Genomic DNA, 17,637 nt, shown 5'->3' on the forward strand with positions numbered 1-17,637 from the left:
CTAGAAAATACCCTGGGAGACAGAGGTGAGCATTACAATGCAGTGATTCTTAAAGTCGGACACGCCCTGTAAGTCAGCTAAGATGCACGGATGAATACTATGGTTCCATGGCCTTCTAGTCCATCATTTATGAAGAGAGAAGTCGCTGTATCTAGTTTCCTTTCTTGGTTTTCGGTGACTGTGTAAGTGTAAAACATCATTACTTGATGGTAAACAGGAGAAGAAAGAAGTGACCCTGAGCTGTATACCAAACAGCCCTCTCTACCCTGCCGAGCTCCCAGACAGCACTGACAACAACGGCCAGTGCTCTCATTCTTGAAGTTTAGGAGTAAGTATGTAAGAGCATTTTCTACAGTATACAATTTCTTAAAACAAAACAGACAAGAGACCTAGAGGCTCACAGGTCAAATGATACACTGGGCATCCTCAAACCCTGACCAACTCACTGTAATTACTCACTGTAATTTACAGTGGATAGGAAATTCTGCAGTTAATAAAAACAGTAGCTACAAATGCATCCTGCCTTTTTATATATATTTTTTAATCCACACATACCCCTTTCACAAGTAGATAAACAAGTCCTGGAGGAATACCGATATTTTTAATTCCCTACTGCAATCCATATGATACTATAATTTATATGATGGAGCCCAGTGCATGAAAGCAGTTCAATAAATTGGCTGTTGGAAAAATGGATGAAGCAGTGTTCCAGTGGACATGTTTTAAGAACTCCTAGACTAGATTCTCACACAGTAGCAAGCCCATACCACAAAGTATGGTCTGGATCAAAAGATGCACAGAATCGTGTTCTGAACTTCTTTAATGGATTTTTCTTTTGTCTCTTTCAGAGTGTCTTTCAAACCAGCAAGTCAAACTACAAGGGTTGATTCACAAAACTAAGGGCACCAAGTGAGTTCCTGCAGGCCTCGGAGCGGGGGTGGGGGGCAATACACATTTAAGGGTCTCACCAGAGCCTAGCCAGGATCCAACCAAGACACAAAAGCAAACTTTACTGTTTGAATTCACTCCTGGTATGTGAACTCTTTTTATCCAGATCTACCCACTGAGGTCTGTGGAAAGCCAGCCTCTAAGGCTCACTCCTTTAGGTGGAGAACCAGACAGTAATCAATACTGAAAATGTAAATACTACATTAGAAACAGCACATTAAGCTGTAACCAGTTATTAGCTCAATAGTAGGATTGCTTTTAAATCTCTTCTAAGACTTAGATGAAGCAGGAGGATAAATAGAAGCAACACTGCTGAATAACAGAGATTTGTAAACTTTAGAGTTCTTAGCAACCTCACCTAAAGCCTGTTAAAAAATGAAAGCCCCCTGCTGAGGGTAGTGACATACATCTTTAATCCCAGCACTCAGGAGGCAGATGCTGGTGGATCTCTGAGTTTGAGGCCAGCCTGGTTTACACAGTGAGTTCCAAACCAGCCAAGAGTACATAATGAATGCTCATCTAAAAAAATATATAAGTTAAATTAAAAAAAAGAGACACACCTCCCACACACACACACACACACACACACACACACACACACACACACACACCCCGTGCAGAGGCAGAGACTCAGGTGTCTCGGAGCAGAGCTCAAGAACTGGTTCTACCAGCCCTCTCAGGTGGCCTTCAGTCTGAATTGGACAGGTTCAACACTCATGCCACTAAAGAAGGAAGAATACTATTTCTCTGAGTTTGATTCAGGAGCCTACTGCGGGCCTCTAGCCTGAGCCCAAATATCAGTGCTCCATACTTTTTGGATGCAAAGCTATTTGTCCACTTCTAATTAAATATTTCTCCCAGTCCCTTCCCTCACTTGCCGACCTCATGAATCATAAAATGTGGCTGTTTTAAGTAAATTCATTTTGACATTGTTGAGTATTTATAGGCCTTGGGATAGAGTAATACTGAAGCCATAATATATCTATGTTTGGTTTCTTTTTTTTTTTCTTTCTCACTTCTATTCTGATGGTTTAACAATTTGAAAGAATAAAGAAATTCAGTTTTTCTACCTTTTGCATTTTATCAAAAAAATGTTCAGGTCATTAGACAAAAGGATGTTTGTGAATAAAATCCACCTTGAATTCAAACAGCAAAGCTAAGCGATTAGGGGAAAGGTGAACTGTTGTCTCAGCAGCCTTTTTCTGTCTGGTTTCTGCTCTTGGTTTAACAAAAGGCGTCCCCTGACTTTCAAGTGACACGGTCAAGTGACAAGTCAAGTGACACGGTCAAGTGACAAGCAGCCCATGAGGTTCACCAGGGAAGCAGTGAACTACTTGGATCAAGAGTCTTTATCTTTAGAGAGTGGATTAGGGTTGGAGAGATGGCTCTGTGAGTTGGTACACTTGCTACAAGAGGAGCTGAGTTCAAATTCTCAGAACCCATGTAAAAAACTGGGGTGGCCATGCATTCCTGTAAGCACAGAGCTGTGGAGGGTGACAGACAAGGAGCACTGAACTTGCTGACCACTAGCCTGCTCTAAGGTCAATGAGAGAGTCTGGCTACAAGGAATAAGGCATAAAGGAATGGTTATCCAACATCCTCTAACAGCATCCATCTACACACACACACCATATACACACATAAATGCACATAAAATAACAAAATAAAAGGTAGCGATATGAATAGAGGATCCCCAAAATATTTGGTTTTTTCTCTTGAACCTGACCTACATGATGAGTTCCAGGACAGCCAGGCCTACATAGAGAGAACCTGTCTCAAACAATAAGGAAGTTGGAGAAAAATACAACACAAGAGCTGACATCAACTTGTGGACTCACGGGCACACTCATAACTGTGTAGGCACACAGAGAGAGAGAGAGAGAGAGAGAGAGAGAGAGAGAGAGAGAGAGAGAATTTGTTTTAAGATCATCAATAAGAGAATGCTCAAAACATTGACCTCTAATAGGAAATATCCAGATACTTGTAATTTATGCTCAGGAGTTGTGATGTAGTCATTTGCAGAAGCATTCTTTTCACTAACATTTAAACAACTTGGTGTGTGTGTACGCACGCATACATGTATTTTTGTGCATATGCATCTGTGTGCTTCTGTGGGGTACTATAAGATCTACAAAGTAAATGAACATAGAAATTTTCACAGCAAAGAATTCTAGCCAAATGCCAGTGCCTGGCAAATACAGAAGTGGATGCTCACAGTCATCTATCGGATGGAACACAGGGCCCCCAATGGAGGACCTAGAGAAAGTACCCAAGGAGCTGAAGGGGTCTGCAACCCTATAGGTGGAACAACATTATGAACTAACCAGTACCCCCAGAGCTCTTATCTCTAGCTGCATATGTAGCAGAGGATGGCCTAGTTAGCCATCATTGGGAAGAGAGGCCCCTTGGTCTTGCAAACTTTATCTGCCCCAATACAGGGGAACACCAGGGCCAAGAAGTGGGAGTGGTGGGTAGGGGAGCAGGGTGGGGGGAGAGTATTGGGGGCTTTCGGGATAGCATTTGAAATGTAAATGAAGAAAATATCTAATAAAAAATAATTAAAAAAAAGAATTCTAGCCAAAATCTTCATAAATTTTGTTACAATGTTTTTAACGTCTCATAAAATAATGAAAACATCTAGATTTAAGTTTTCCCACTACACAATACCATCAGGAAAAGCTGTTCAGCTCCATCTAAGAGTCCACATGTACAAATGTGAACTACTGGCTAAAACTAATTACAAATATCCATGACAGTGCATTCTGCTAGCACGGCTGAAGAACCAGTAAAGATAAAAAAAATTTTTCATATGTACTGAAAATATAAACAGAAAAATAGTGTTTACCCTTAGTAAGTAGCTCTCTACAGTTCTTTTTAATATTTCACTGAAGTGTGAATCTCGCACAGTTCATCTGTCTACTAAGTGTAGTTCACAAGGGTTTGGGGGCTTATGCTTTGTTTGTTGTTATGGTTTGGTTTGGTTTGGTTTGGGTTTTTTTTTTATTTGATTTATTTTTCTTTTTTTTTTTTTTAATAAGGTTTCACTGTGTAGTGGTTATCCTGTAACTCATTATGTAGACCAGGCTGGTCTTGAATTTGCAGAGATCCAACTATTCCTGCTTTCCCAGGGATGGAATCAAAGCCATGTACCACCAAGGCCAGCACTCCAAAGATACTTTGTACTTATTTCTGTCTGATCCCTGGCAATCCCTGACCTAATTTCTACAATGTTGGGTTTTTATCTTCTTTTCTAGAATTCTATACAAACAGAAGCATACCGTGTGGGGGTCATTTGTGTCTAATTTGTCCATGCCTTTAGATTCATCCATGAATGAATCAACCTACTCTTTTTCGGTGCTAAATAGTACTCCATTGTGCTTGGCCATTCGCCAGCCTGTTGACATTAGTCTCATTCTTTCTGTTTGGATGTAGGTTCTGGGAATCGAACCTGGGTTCCCAGGCCTGTTCAGCAAGCCCCTTTACCTACTGCACCATCTCAGGAGCCCTGGCATATGTTTGTCTAGTCGTGATACCATTGGTTTCTTGTCTGGTCACTTTTCCTTCTACTTTTATATCTAACCTGCCCTTTGCTTTGTAGTTTCTAAGAGTAGAAGCTTAGATTACTGATTTTCAGATCTTTCCATTTTCCAATGAAGCTTTAAAAGCTGTAAATTTCCCTCCAAACTTGCCCTTAGTTGCCTTCATACAGTTGAATACATTTTATCAGTTAAAAATATCCTCTAATTTCCCTAGTGATTTCTTTCATTTGCAGATTATTTAAAAGTATATTACTTAAATGTTACATATTTGAGAGTTTTTCAAATTTCTTATGTGTTGATTTTAAGTTTAATTCCATTGTGGCCCAGTGATTTTCAAAGTCTAAGTAGAGAGTCATTCTTTGTATGAAAATGAAGAGTAGTTTTAGTTTATAAAATAAAGATGGCAAAAGGATGAATTGGCTTTCCAGACACATATTAAAAAAGACTCCTCTTGCCAGTCAACTGTTTCTCATTACTTTAGCATATTCACGCACAACAAATTAGCCAGAATCTAGAGAGATGGTTCAGCAGTTACAAGCACTTACTCCTCTTGCAGAGGACCTAGGTTTGGGTCCCAGCACCCAGACGGATGGTCCACAGCATCCATAATCCCAGTTCCAGGAAGTCAACATCTTCTTCTGACCACCTCAGATACAAGGCGCAGAGGTGGTGCCCCTACATACATGAGGGCAAAACACTCATCAAGATGGCTAATCATCAGTCCAAATGTTGTAGCAAAGATCTACAAAGTCTATCCTCATTCCAGTTCCTGACAGGTTTGATTATGGCAACATCATAATCTAGTGCATCTAAGCTCTGAGTGTAATTTCCTTGCATGGAAATCAAGACTAGCTATGCTGCATACAGTGAGGGTACCAGCAAGAACCTTAGCTTCCATATGCATTTCTTTTTAAACTCAGAGAGAGACCCTTAGACACTGCCCCACCATTTCCAGTGCCCTGTGATCCAGCAGAGAAGTTTTGGGGTTTGCTTTTGTTTTTATAAAGCCGATTCCTAACACCCCAGGCAGAATTACACCCTTGGATCACTGATTCATAACGTGTTTAGTGTGGTTGTTCAAACCAAGACAGGCCCCACAGTTCAAACCCTGGCCGTGGCACCTGCCTACTCTGGGTCACTCAAGCTGATACTCCTACCTTTCATGCTTGAACCTGGATAGTCACAGCAGACAAAGGCAATGGACCTCTCTACAGTGCCCTGGGGCCATGTAGTCAACCAGAGCACATTAAGGGTCCCGAACACACCACCATAACAACAGAACCACCATAACAACATTGCTTTTTACTTCATGAATTTGTTGTGAAAGTTCTGTTCTGTTCTGTTTTGAAAGTAAAGTTCTGTTCAGGTTGAACAAAACCCTTTGTGATAACAACAAGCACATTTTAAGCTGATTAAAAAAAACAACCCCCCCCCCAATTTTTTTCTCTCTTAGAACTTTCAAAGTCGGAATGAAACAAGGGAAATCTGAGATAGAACTACAATTTTTTAAAAATATTTATTTGTTTTATGTGTATGAATGTTTTGCCTGCATGTGTTTATGTATATCATATCGCATGCCTAGTGTCTGCAGAGGTCAGAAGATGGGATTGAGTCCCTGGCACTGAAGATAAAAATGGTTGTGAGCTACTATATGGATGCTAGAAACCAAAAAGGGGTCCTCTACAAGAGCACAGTACCTTAAGCACAGCCCCCTCCCCTGTAACTGCAGTTTTACACTCTGCTATGAGTTTGGTTTTTACACAATTACTTTTGTCCCTTCAAGCCCCCCTGCTATTATGATGAGCAATGTGGCCTAAATAATAACATTTACACCGGAATTCCTATAACCCAGAAAAAACTGATGCAAATTCACCTGTTGTTGGATGCATTTAGTAGCTTCCCCAAAGGCTGCTGGGATTTTTTTTTCTTCCTAGTAGACAAAATCCCACCATTTGCTTCTTATTCCATCTCAAATTTCACAAAAATGGTGATAAGGAAATACAAGGTACCAGGAGCCAGAAAATCAACAAGAATAGAACCAACACAAAATTTTAATGATGGAGAGGAATTTAACAAATCCTTTGAATTCTAACTTGGATCTTGGATTTGTTTACTTAGCTTGCTGGGGTGGCAGGAGAGATCCAGCAACAAGGTTAAAAACTAATTCAGGACACAAACATTGAGGAATTAAAGGTGCAGTCACCTTCTAAAGGTGAAATGCAGGATGAGGTATAAAAACAGCATTATCTATCTATTCAGTAGGTGGGAGGCCCCATGACAAGCATCTTCAAGCCACAGGAGGCAGTGTGCCTAGTGCTCTGAGCACCATGGTGCTCTCATTCACATCCACATGGCATTCTTTGCAGGCCAGTTTGTGCTCCATTTTATTGTCGCTTTTAGAAAGAGACATCTCCTTGACAGCATTTGCAAATCATGTTTTGTTTTCCCCTCTATAATTTGCAGCACGGAAAGCCTTCCTTATGTCAGAGTTGGTCTCATCACTTTGCTTGGAGGAGGGAAACAGGGCGGACAAGCAAAGCTACAGACCTAAGTTAAAGTGGAGCACCACGTATAAATATTGTAATGGCATCTTCTCGATACGGGGCTTAAGAGCTTCCTATACCTGTAGGCTTCACCTTGTTTCTAACGTATAGTGATTTTCTTTAAGCATCAGGTTTGAAGTAAAAAGTAAATCAACAGAGCTGAAATATATCCTAATGTCCTAGACTTTTACCATACTAGCATCTTAACTGCTATTGTATACTATACTTTGTGAGCTGTCTGACTCTCATAACAACACTGGATATGGAAAGAAATACTGCCTTACTGTATAAACTTCCACTATCCTGACGATGGTTGCCTACACTCTCCATCTACTACATAGGATTTGGCTCCTGGAGGGGAGGGACTAGGGTCACCCGAAGACATCCATTGGATTATGGTAGCAGGAGGTGAGATCATGTAATGACAATGGGACTTGCCTTATTATCCTCTCTGGACCTCTCAGAACTAAAGGCCTCCCAGCCTCCAAGCTTTGTGCTTGACCTCTCAGTGTCCACTCACCCCCAGAGCAGACCATCCTACTCATGAACTTGTCTCCCTTTCCAATTATTCCAAGAGTGAGGCATGAGTCTACAGTGAGCAACTCTAGGCTCTGCCCTTCCTTTTAGCCTCTGGCTTCCCTCTGGAGCTCTCTTCTTCCTTCTCCTAGGCTTATGTTCAGGAGTCATTATAATGCATTATTATTCAACTGGAGAGTGAGAAAGTTGAGTATACATTTGCATCTAACTAAGTCACAAGGAGCATGCATACAAATGTTTTAAGCCCCACATCCTCTACAATGTTCTCACTTTTTATCATACACATAAACCGCACACACCTTTTTAAATGTTCCTATGTGATGTTTTTCTAAAGTACTTCATTTCACAAATATCAGTATCCTATATGAATCCCAGTGGACTGGAATTCTATACACCTGTCTAATCCGCCTTGAAGACCAACGAGGCTTTCTCTTCTTGCTCCTTCCTAGATTTATGTCCTTTGTTCTTGGTCTTAGGCTGCTACTGCTGCCCTTGATGTTTCCAAAGCTCATGGTCTTGGTCAATGAGACTGCAGAAATCCCAACAACTACTGCATCCATCCATGTCTGCACCTGTATGCCCTCAAACTCTCAAACAATGGCCTCTCTGATGCCATCGCTTGGCTAGCACTGTGGCCAGCTGACACCCTCCCTGCACTGTCCCTTTGTTTCCTCCGAGTTCGAAGCAGCTGCACTGCCATCTGTTCAACATTTGTTTCATCCCTCATTCTCTACACATCCCCTACTTCCCTCCATAATGTGACCATTGTAGGCATCTCCACCTCCTCTAGACTGGTCAACTGTCCTGTGCACTAATGATCAGGCTTGCCTCTGTGTGGTAGTTTACCTAGAAAGACATTTTCATGGTGCATTTACCTTTCGTTCAGTGATTCTCAGCACTGACTGCAGAGCTTTGAAAACATACTCACACTTGGACCTGATGCTGAAGATGCTGATTTAATTGGCCTAGGCCCTGCTGTGCTTTCCGGGTGATTTAAATTGCCCCCGGGGTTGAGAATACCAGTTCTATTACCTCTACACTTCTATTTATACGTGAAACATGGATGATACTTACCAATTTAACAGGCTGCATCATACCCACAGGAGTTAATGAGATGCTGGGTCCACTTAATTGAATACATATGGAGCTCCTTAGCACTTGTGTGTCTCTAAAAGCAACCCCTGTGGTGTTCCTGGTCTCAGTGTTCAGGGGATTGGCAGGGACATGTGCCCCCTTCAGCATTGGTACTGGGGTGTCTTATTGCTAGATTCCTGAGGACTAATCACAACTAAATATCTATTCCTACCCTTGGATCAATACAAGGTAGAAAGAGGGTCCCATGTCCAATCAGGAGATGAACTATCTTCCTCCCATGATAATGATGAATTGGCCAATATGTATTTCCCTCTTACACTTAAGAATCATCTTTTCTCTGTTCTCAATAAATGAGAAGCGGTATCCAGGATGGTATAAACTGTTGAGAGTGAACCTGCTCTATCTTGGTGCACTTGCCTGGCTCTGAGAATCTATTCTGATCACCACAGTGGCTCCATAATAAGACTTATTTTTGGACTAGGGGCAAAGATCAATGGACCATGAGTCAGGGCCCCCACAACAAACTTATCAGTAAGTTATGGCTTCACCCTCAGTGAGCTGGAAGATGGCTACATGGTGAAGGGCATGGACTAGGTTATATGTCTCTCTTTGAATTCCAAGTCCAACATCTCTAGGGTGTATAAATTAGAATTAGTCATGATTAGCTAATTCATAGAGTTCTTTTGAGGATTAAATGAAGCAACGCAGGTAAAGCTCCTTAGTAGCCTGTCATGGTACGTAATTAATGTTTTCTAATAACGTGCATATTAAAGTCCTCACTTTGCATAACCTTAGAAATCAGTTAGGGGATTAAAAAACAGAGAGGACCATGGGAAGACATCCCAATCATGATATTCACTCTTAATATGAGGGTAGAATAGAAAGGGTCTGTGAAGAAGTCAAGGTAAAGATGGGGAATGATCTTTTGCCCTCTCTGTTTCGTGTAGGTAGGAAAGCTTTCTAGTGAGTTCTGCCCAAGTTAGCTGTTTTCATTTTCCCAGCTGATGAAAGATGAGTAGGCATGGATGAAAGGAAAACTTCCAACCTATATTTCCCCAAGGACTTGAGCCAGAAGAGGCTTTGCAGCCCCACACTATGATCTCCAGGGGGTGCTGGTGAGACTTAAGGACCTCTGAATTGAGCCTTGAATTGAGCAGCAAAGACCCTGTGCACTGTGGCTGCCAACCGCCCAATGACCACTGTAGCTGGGACCAAAAGGTAAAGCTGGCTTCCCTTATAAGATAGCAGAAGAAAATCACTCTACTGCTCCATATGGGCAGTACCTCAAGCTGTTTAGGTGACAAAGCAGTCACATCAGGCTGTGACCCACTCTTTCAACACCTCCCAGTGTCCTTAACTTGACTCAGGGCTGAACAACACTCAGGAAAGAGAAATTTTCTCTCACCTTTAGTAAATAAAAAGAAAAAAAAATCAATAAAATAATTTCCAATCTGTTCCTTACAACTAGATGTCCCACTGATCAGAGTAAGTCAGGAAGAAACGCATTAGCTCTGTGAGAAAACAGCTTTTGGAAATAGGATTTGATCTAGTTGGCTGAGTAATCACTATGCTTGAAATTTTCTGTGCCGTATTTACTAGTCAATAGAACACACGGGGACGCAGACTACAGTGACAGCGCCTCTCCTTGACGCCAGCTTCCAGACCGCATCTGCAATTTCTGTCAAGATCATCAAACCATCTAGCTTCAGGGACAAGCTTAATTCTACCAAAATGAAGCAACAACGAGTTTGTAACAAAATAAAAGAGTTCCCTTGGGACCAGCTCCTCATCCTAACTACTCAAATTCAAAGAACTACCTATTCCTGGGACTTAAATCTAAGCACATTTCCTATCAGCCTTTCCTCAACAAGTCCGGTTTAACTGAGGACCCAGTCACCCTCCTGCTGAGTCCTGAGCCCACTCTGATCAAGATGAGAGCATATGAGGAATCAGATTGCTTTTAGTGGACACTGGGCACCAGTGATGTTGGTCCATAGTATGAGTCCTTGCTACCCCATTGTAGAACTGCTCTGCTTCCTGTCTGACTCTAAGAATATCATGTTCTAGAGACACGACTCACATGGCCATGCTCACTCACAACTCCAACAAGATTTTTAATACTGAGTCTACCATTCTTAAGAGTTTGTGCTTTATGGAGTCTTTCTCTGAGGCCCTCTTCACATTTGCCCTACCCTGGGCCCAAAAGCAACACCCCCACCATGCTTTCTGAATCATGAAAAACACTGAAGTTTTAAGGGGTTTGCCTTTTATTGTTGTTGTTGTTGTTTTGTTTTGTTTCTGTAGAGTTGTTGTTTTGTTTGCTCTACATTAAAAAGGAAGGAAGGAAGGAAGGAAGGAAGGAAGGAAGGAAGGAAGGAAGGAAGGAAGGAAGGAAAGCTAGTCTTACATAAAACAGTTAACTCCACATATTTATGGCCTTGGGCAAATCAAACATCACACAAGCTAGGTCAAACTTGAATCGATGCAGGCTATAATCCCAATGCTCTAGCCATGTGTGCTAGGCAAGTCATTTACCAGCTGCCAGTGTCAAACTCGCACTTCAGGTTTGCCTAATGTAATATGCACACCTGGTATCCAGCCAACATGCTCATTTCGAGAGGGAGCATCCATCTCCCAGTCGGGAAAGCACTGGCTACTGAAACGGCTGTCCTTCCTGTGAAGAATTGCTTTTGCCAGTGCTCCATTGCCTTGGGCAGCCTGTAGCCACTGACTGGGTGCAACAACAAAAAAGTACTTAGCCCCCTTGTTTCGGGAGACACTATTTCTTCCCCAGGTCTTTCCATGAGACCCAGGAAAGGGTGGACACCAGCTGAGATGACACTTTTCCTTTCCTTCCTGACACAGCCACTCCCACCACTGCCCTAACGACCACCTTGTGTTTCTTACACCATTTCTCAGAAGAGCATTCTTTTAATAAACTCCTGTGTAAGCACCTCCAAGCTCTCCTTCACAGGCTGCTGGTAGGGAATCCAGCATGAGACAACCTCGATGTTGTGTGGGAAAAAGATTGGAGAAGGTGACAGGTGAAGGAAGGACACATGTTAGGGGTCTCCTGAAACCAGCCAGTTGAGAAACACTGGCTCTTCTTTATTATTCCGGAGTTCGGTGGCTCTCTGAGTTGGGTGCTGTTAGAAGTCACAAGCTTATGAACTCAGCTCCGTATGTTGAAATAGACATGGTTCATAGTGGCACCGTGAGCTGTTTGTACCACTGAGGCTGGTGACTAGAGAAGTAACAGAATAAAGTGGGAACATTCTGTTTTCCAGGAAACCACACTGGAAAAACAGATTACCTTCCAGTTTGCCAATGAAACTTACAGTAAACTTTCATGGGACCCATATGCAGGTCTCCTGATTTAGTATGCTGTTGGCTGCACATAGGTTATCCAGGAACAATCTGAAACCCTATGACATCTTCCCAATCTTCCAGGTGATTTCCTGTGAGATTGGCAGGTCCTACAAGAACATGATCATGTTGAAGTTGAGCCACCTCAGATCAGAGATTCACCACGCATCCAAAACCAGACAAGTGTTGAGCTATTAGTTCACGAAGCACGGGAGTTCATGCCCTTCTTTAACAGAGGTAATATTTCAAAGTTTCTCAAGTGGGTATATAAATACATTCTTAGAAATTTAAAGTTTGTATAAGATGTTCTATTTTAATTTCTATGATAGTCTTTAAAGCTTAATATGACTGGGTTCTGAATCTGATGGTTGGCCCCTGGTAACTAAACACTGCCAAGAGAGTTCAATATTAGTTCTATAATTATTTGTTGACTATACTGGGATCCAGAACTACAAATGTTCTTTACCGAAGGGTCTTGTGGCTCTCCCTTTTCCTCATGGGTCATTGCCCACGGGTCCCAAGGGCAGAGGGAGCAGAAGCAGAGAGCAGGGGTTGGACAGCCATGAGTATGATGAAGAATTTCTTGGAGAGCACTTCAGTGAGATAGCTCTACTTTGTTGTTCCAGGGGTAGGGTATATAGGGTCTCTTAGGAGTACAGGTAGAGAGGTGTCAATTGATCATAGCACAGTACCTAATTATCATATGGGAGTGGGGAGATGGAGGCTCAGGTGCTGAATTATGCAGCACTGGCAGGAAGTTCTGTGCTGGATTATTCACCAAATAAGGTCAGGCATCTGTGCTCACAATCTCCAAGCAAGGCCAGGTAGGGAAAGAAGATCCCTGCTAAGAAAGGGAATCCTCCATTTTTTTGCAGAGGTCGGAGCCCTATCTGGACATGGTAGACTGTGACCCTAATAACAGGGTTCTCCAACAGTGCCTCTCAAGCTAGAAAACTGTAGCAGAATTTTCAAATTTGAGAAATATTCAATAGCAAGTTTATTGCTGAAGATAGTCAACACAAATTCCAGTTGCTAGCATGAATATGATCAATACTTACAAATTCTAATTGCCAACAAGATAGCACATAAGGAGGTGTTCTAGTTACCTGCCACCCATGATATGACACAGACTGGTTACCCTAAGCATGAAGGATAAAGGTACAACCGTGAAAATTCAAAAGACACCCCTTTGTGGGCTTTTAACTAAAAGTCCTACAAAATACTTTTTTGAGATAGGCTCTCATTTAGCCCAGGCTAACCTCAAACTCACTGTGGAGCCAAGGATAGCTTTAAATTCTTGGCCCTCCTACCTCTGTTTCCCTAGTAGTGGAATTACAGATGATTTGCCACTATACCTTGTTTAAGAATCCTACTAATTTACCTGCTACATAAGCATGAGGACCTCTAAAAAGCCAGGCATAGCTACCCATAATCCCATAGCTACCCATAATCCCATAGCTACCCATAATCCCAGGCATAGCTACATGTGCCCATAATCCCAGCATTGGGGGGCAGGGGAGGTTGCAGACAGGAAGATCCTGAGAACTTGCTGGCCATCCAACATAGACAAAACAACAGCAAGGTTTCAGTTCATTGAGAGACTTTGACTTAGGACAACAGAGGAGAGCGACAGTGGGAAGGCACTCGGCAGTCTATTCCAGCCTCCACAGGAGTACGCACCTATATACTCAGACATTTATCACACACGCACACACGCACACACACACACACCACAACATACCAAAAAGCAAAAATATAGAAACTTTAGATATTTTTCATAATGGAGGAAAGAAATGAATGAACCCACCTGACATTGGCTATGAGAAAATTTCAACTTGAAGACAGATATATATATACTTTTATGCTATATATTTCTGGTAGGGTTCCCAGAGATACTTAATAAGCATTCAAGAACAGAATAACTGGGGAGCATGCTACAGAGGTAGTGTTTCAAGGACTTTCAAGGGGCAGGTAAATAAAGGCCCAGATTAAAGATAAGCATGTGATCACAAAGCAAGCCTGTGCCTTCATACATATGAAAACCAGAAAGGTAAGAAACAGATCACCATAAAGTCAAGACATTGATGCCTTCCCACAGAGGGGGTGAGCAGAAGACACAGGCGCCAACTAGAATCTTTATCATGCCCATTACATAAGTGCACGTTTTCATACAACTCAGTATACTATGCATTTCTGTTACAGCAGCAACAAAAATTAGGGATCTCCAAGAAAGTATAAGTCATTGTGACCACTACTACATGAGTTAAGTGTGCTGCCCCAAAGTCTATATTCCTAGTTTATAAGTAAATAGCTAATTGATTTTAACAAATCACATTACCATTGAAAGTCTCAGTTTCCCTACTTATAAAAGAAGAACATTACCAACTGTACATCATGTCATGATTCTGAAATGAGACAATATACGGGACTACTGTTTGTATGTTATAAAATATAAACCCCATTAATGTTATTGAAGATTGTTATTGCAATTGAGATATTATGTCTGAGAAATGAAGGTTGTTATTGGTTCATAGTTGTCTTGAAGATAAGGAAACCAAGCACAGGAAACGAGAGGAACTGTCTTGAGATCCCACAAGGACTGGGCAGATAACATGAACACAGGCATCTCTGCTGGTCATTCATTGTATTTATTCCACAGTTAGGGTCACTGTGGGTTCATGGGGGTAGAAGGCAATGATGAAAGGAGTGCAGACAGTCACTCATTTGTCCACAAGTTAGGGCAACCTTTTCTGTTAGGTGCCTAAGTGTGGATGAGAAAGAAGCATTTCTTAGAGACACTTCTGCATCTATTTTTGTTTCTCTAATTTCTCTCTCCTTAAACTTAAGCTACCTAGGGATTATCCAATCAATTAGAATATGCTTTAATTAATGGCATTGTTCAAACTAGTCTGTTCTCATTCAAACCCCCAAAGGCAATCTCATGAATGAAGTGAGGGCTGGAGGTTTAGGATTTTGGTCTCCTTGTCAATCAAATCCAAACCTTTCAGGTATGGATGCTTTGAGGAAACAGTGTGAAGGTAGGCTTTCAAGGTTGAGTTGAGCCCTAGGGATGGCTGGTATAGCAGCAAACTGAAATGCCCGCAAAAGGAATCTCTTAGCAGAACTTAGTGAAGTAGGCAGGTTGAAGAGCAGGATCAGGCACCCTGCAGGGGACTCTCTCACAGTGAACACTGCCTGGTTGCTTTGCTCTTCATAATCCTGTGTAGAACTTGTGGTTAGGAGTGGTAGATTAAATTCATACATTCATCCCTTCTCCTTCTTTCTGCAACCATAGTAAAATGATGGTAAGACGATTTCAAAATAAATGGATGCTTAGGGATGAAGAAGCAATGACAGCAGACAAACGACATCCATCAGGAAGACCTTGGAAGGTAGAAGTGACAGCTGACAGTAATGGGGAGGAAGATGAAAACTAAGTAGGAAAAGAAGGTTGCCATCAAGAAGCGAACTAAATTGCACTCTAAATAACAGAAGAGCTCTGAATATAGAGGAATGTGGCTGCTCTAGTGGCTGGCATGAGGCCATGAACTGAAAACTGGAAGGAACAAAATAAGCTAAGCACCCTACCTTCAAGTGCCCACGTGACATCTCTCCCTGTCTTGTAAAAGACTGGAAGTCTTCAGTAGTAGAGAAGAACTAGATGGACCCCTCTCAAGCACACCATACTGATCAGAAGGCCCTGAACGAACCAGGGACCTCTGGAGTGGCTTTACATGACTTTCTTCAAACATATTATTGATCATTAATGTTAAGAGCAATTTTAGAAATGGTATAGTTTTAAAATTCCACCTTCTGATTGATTGTGAATATTGACACCTGACCACAGAGCCAATGACCTGGCCAAATTTGCCTGATCACTAAGATCCTATATCTGTAGATACATAAACACACAACCTGCCAAGAATGGGACTTATTCTTTCCTTCAACTCCTTTACCCTGACTTCTTCTGCAGTTAATTCCCTGGCTGAAACTTCAGCTACAATGTCCAAGATAAATGGCAAGGGAAGAACATCATTATCTCCTTTCTGATCTTATCAAGAAAACTGACCAAATCTCACCACTGTTATTACTCTTTTAATAAACTCCTATCTTCACAATAAGGAAATTCCCTTTTATTGCTGTTTAGCCAAGAAAGTTTTGAAATCACTAACAGCAGGTGAGTCTTAGCAATCGTTTTATGTTATCTACCAAGTAGTTCATGTGATTTTTCTCCATTGCTAATTTGACAAATTGCATCGGCCAGTTTTTAAATGGTAAACACTCCTCGGTTTCTTACGTAAGTCCAGCTTGTTCCTGACACGTTATCTTTTCTCTGTATTACTGGATCAGTTTGCTAATGTGTAATTTGAACCATATATCATAATCCAAGAGAGAGATTCACTAGAACTCCTTACATGACTTGAGAGATTTGGGTGCATTGCATCAACACCTCTGAGCTTCTGTTTCTTTTTTTTTTCTGTTTTGCAAAGTGGAGACAACACCCCAAGGTGCCTTGGATTATGGCATAGATTAAATAATAAGAAGTATGGAATGTCCCTTTGCACATTTCCTGACACACTATGGGTACTCAACAAATACTTATTAGAACATGAAAACTGACTTCCTCTCAAATTAGCTGAAACTTTAAAATAAAGCCTATCCAAGACAATCTCAAGAATAAATTATCAGAAGATAGGATTTGTTTCCAAACCCAACGAGGAGGATTCATCATGCAGCACTAGCCCATAGAGCCCTGCTCCGCTCAGAGTTCCCTCAATGCTGAGATCCAGGGACTGCTATCCTGAGAGCAGGAGGTCCAGAGGCTAAGAGCCTCTCCCAAAACACCTACCCTTTAAATTCCTAACAACAGTTGCTAATTCTACTGCAGGTGCAAATGGCTGGTAAAGACAGCCTAAACAAGGAGCTGGAAGATACTGACACCTGACCTTTCAGGGCTGCACATTTCTTGTATATCAAAAAAAAAAAAAAAAAAAAAAACAGACATAGAGAAATGGCTAAGGGGCTGAGAGCACTGGCTACTCTTCCAAAGGCCCTGGATTTGGTTCCCAGCACCCCTACACTGCAGTTGACAGCAATCTGTAGTGCTAGTTCCAGTCTGACAGCCTCTTCTGGCCTCCCAGGACACTGCTAACTTGTAGGAAACAGATTTAACATGCAATCAAAACACCCATACACTTAAAATAAAAATAAATTAGTCTGGGTGCAGTGGCACATGCCTTTAATCCCAGCACTTCAGAAACAGAGGCAGGCAGATCTCTGTGAGTTCAAGAGCAGCCTGGTGTGTAAAATAAGTCTAGGATATCCATGGCTATCATACAAAGAAACCCTGTCTCGGTGGAGTTAAAAAAAAAAAAAAAAAAAAAAAAAAAAACAGTAATCTTCACCCTGCCTATGTCACCATACTGTTATAAAAATGAAACATAAATCCCTTCCGGTCTGCACCAGCTCCAGGTCACCTTGAGCGAGAACTCGGCAGATGGTCCCTCAGTCCTCAGAGGACTCACCAGTGATCCATGTGATCTTAGGATCACTGGTGAGTGGAACACATCGGTTCCAATCCAATTGCGCCGGGCCTGTGCCAGCAGCAG

The sequence above is a fragment of the Mus musculus genome, chromosome 17 (genome assembly GCF_000001635.26).
Source record: "Mus musculus strain C57BL/6J chromosome 17, GRCm38.p6 C57BL/6J".
Taxonomy (NCBI): domain Eukaryota; kingdom Metazoa; phylum Chordata; class Mammalia; order Rodentia; family Muridae; genus Mus; species Mus musculus.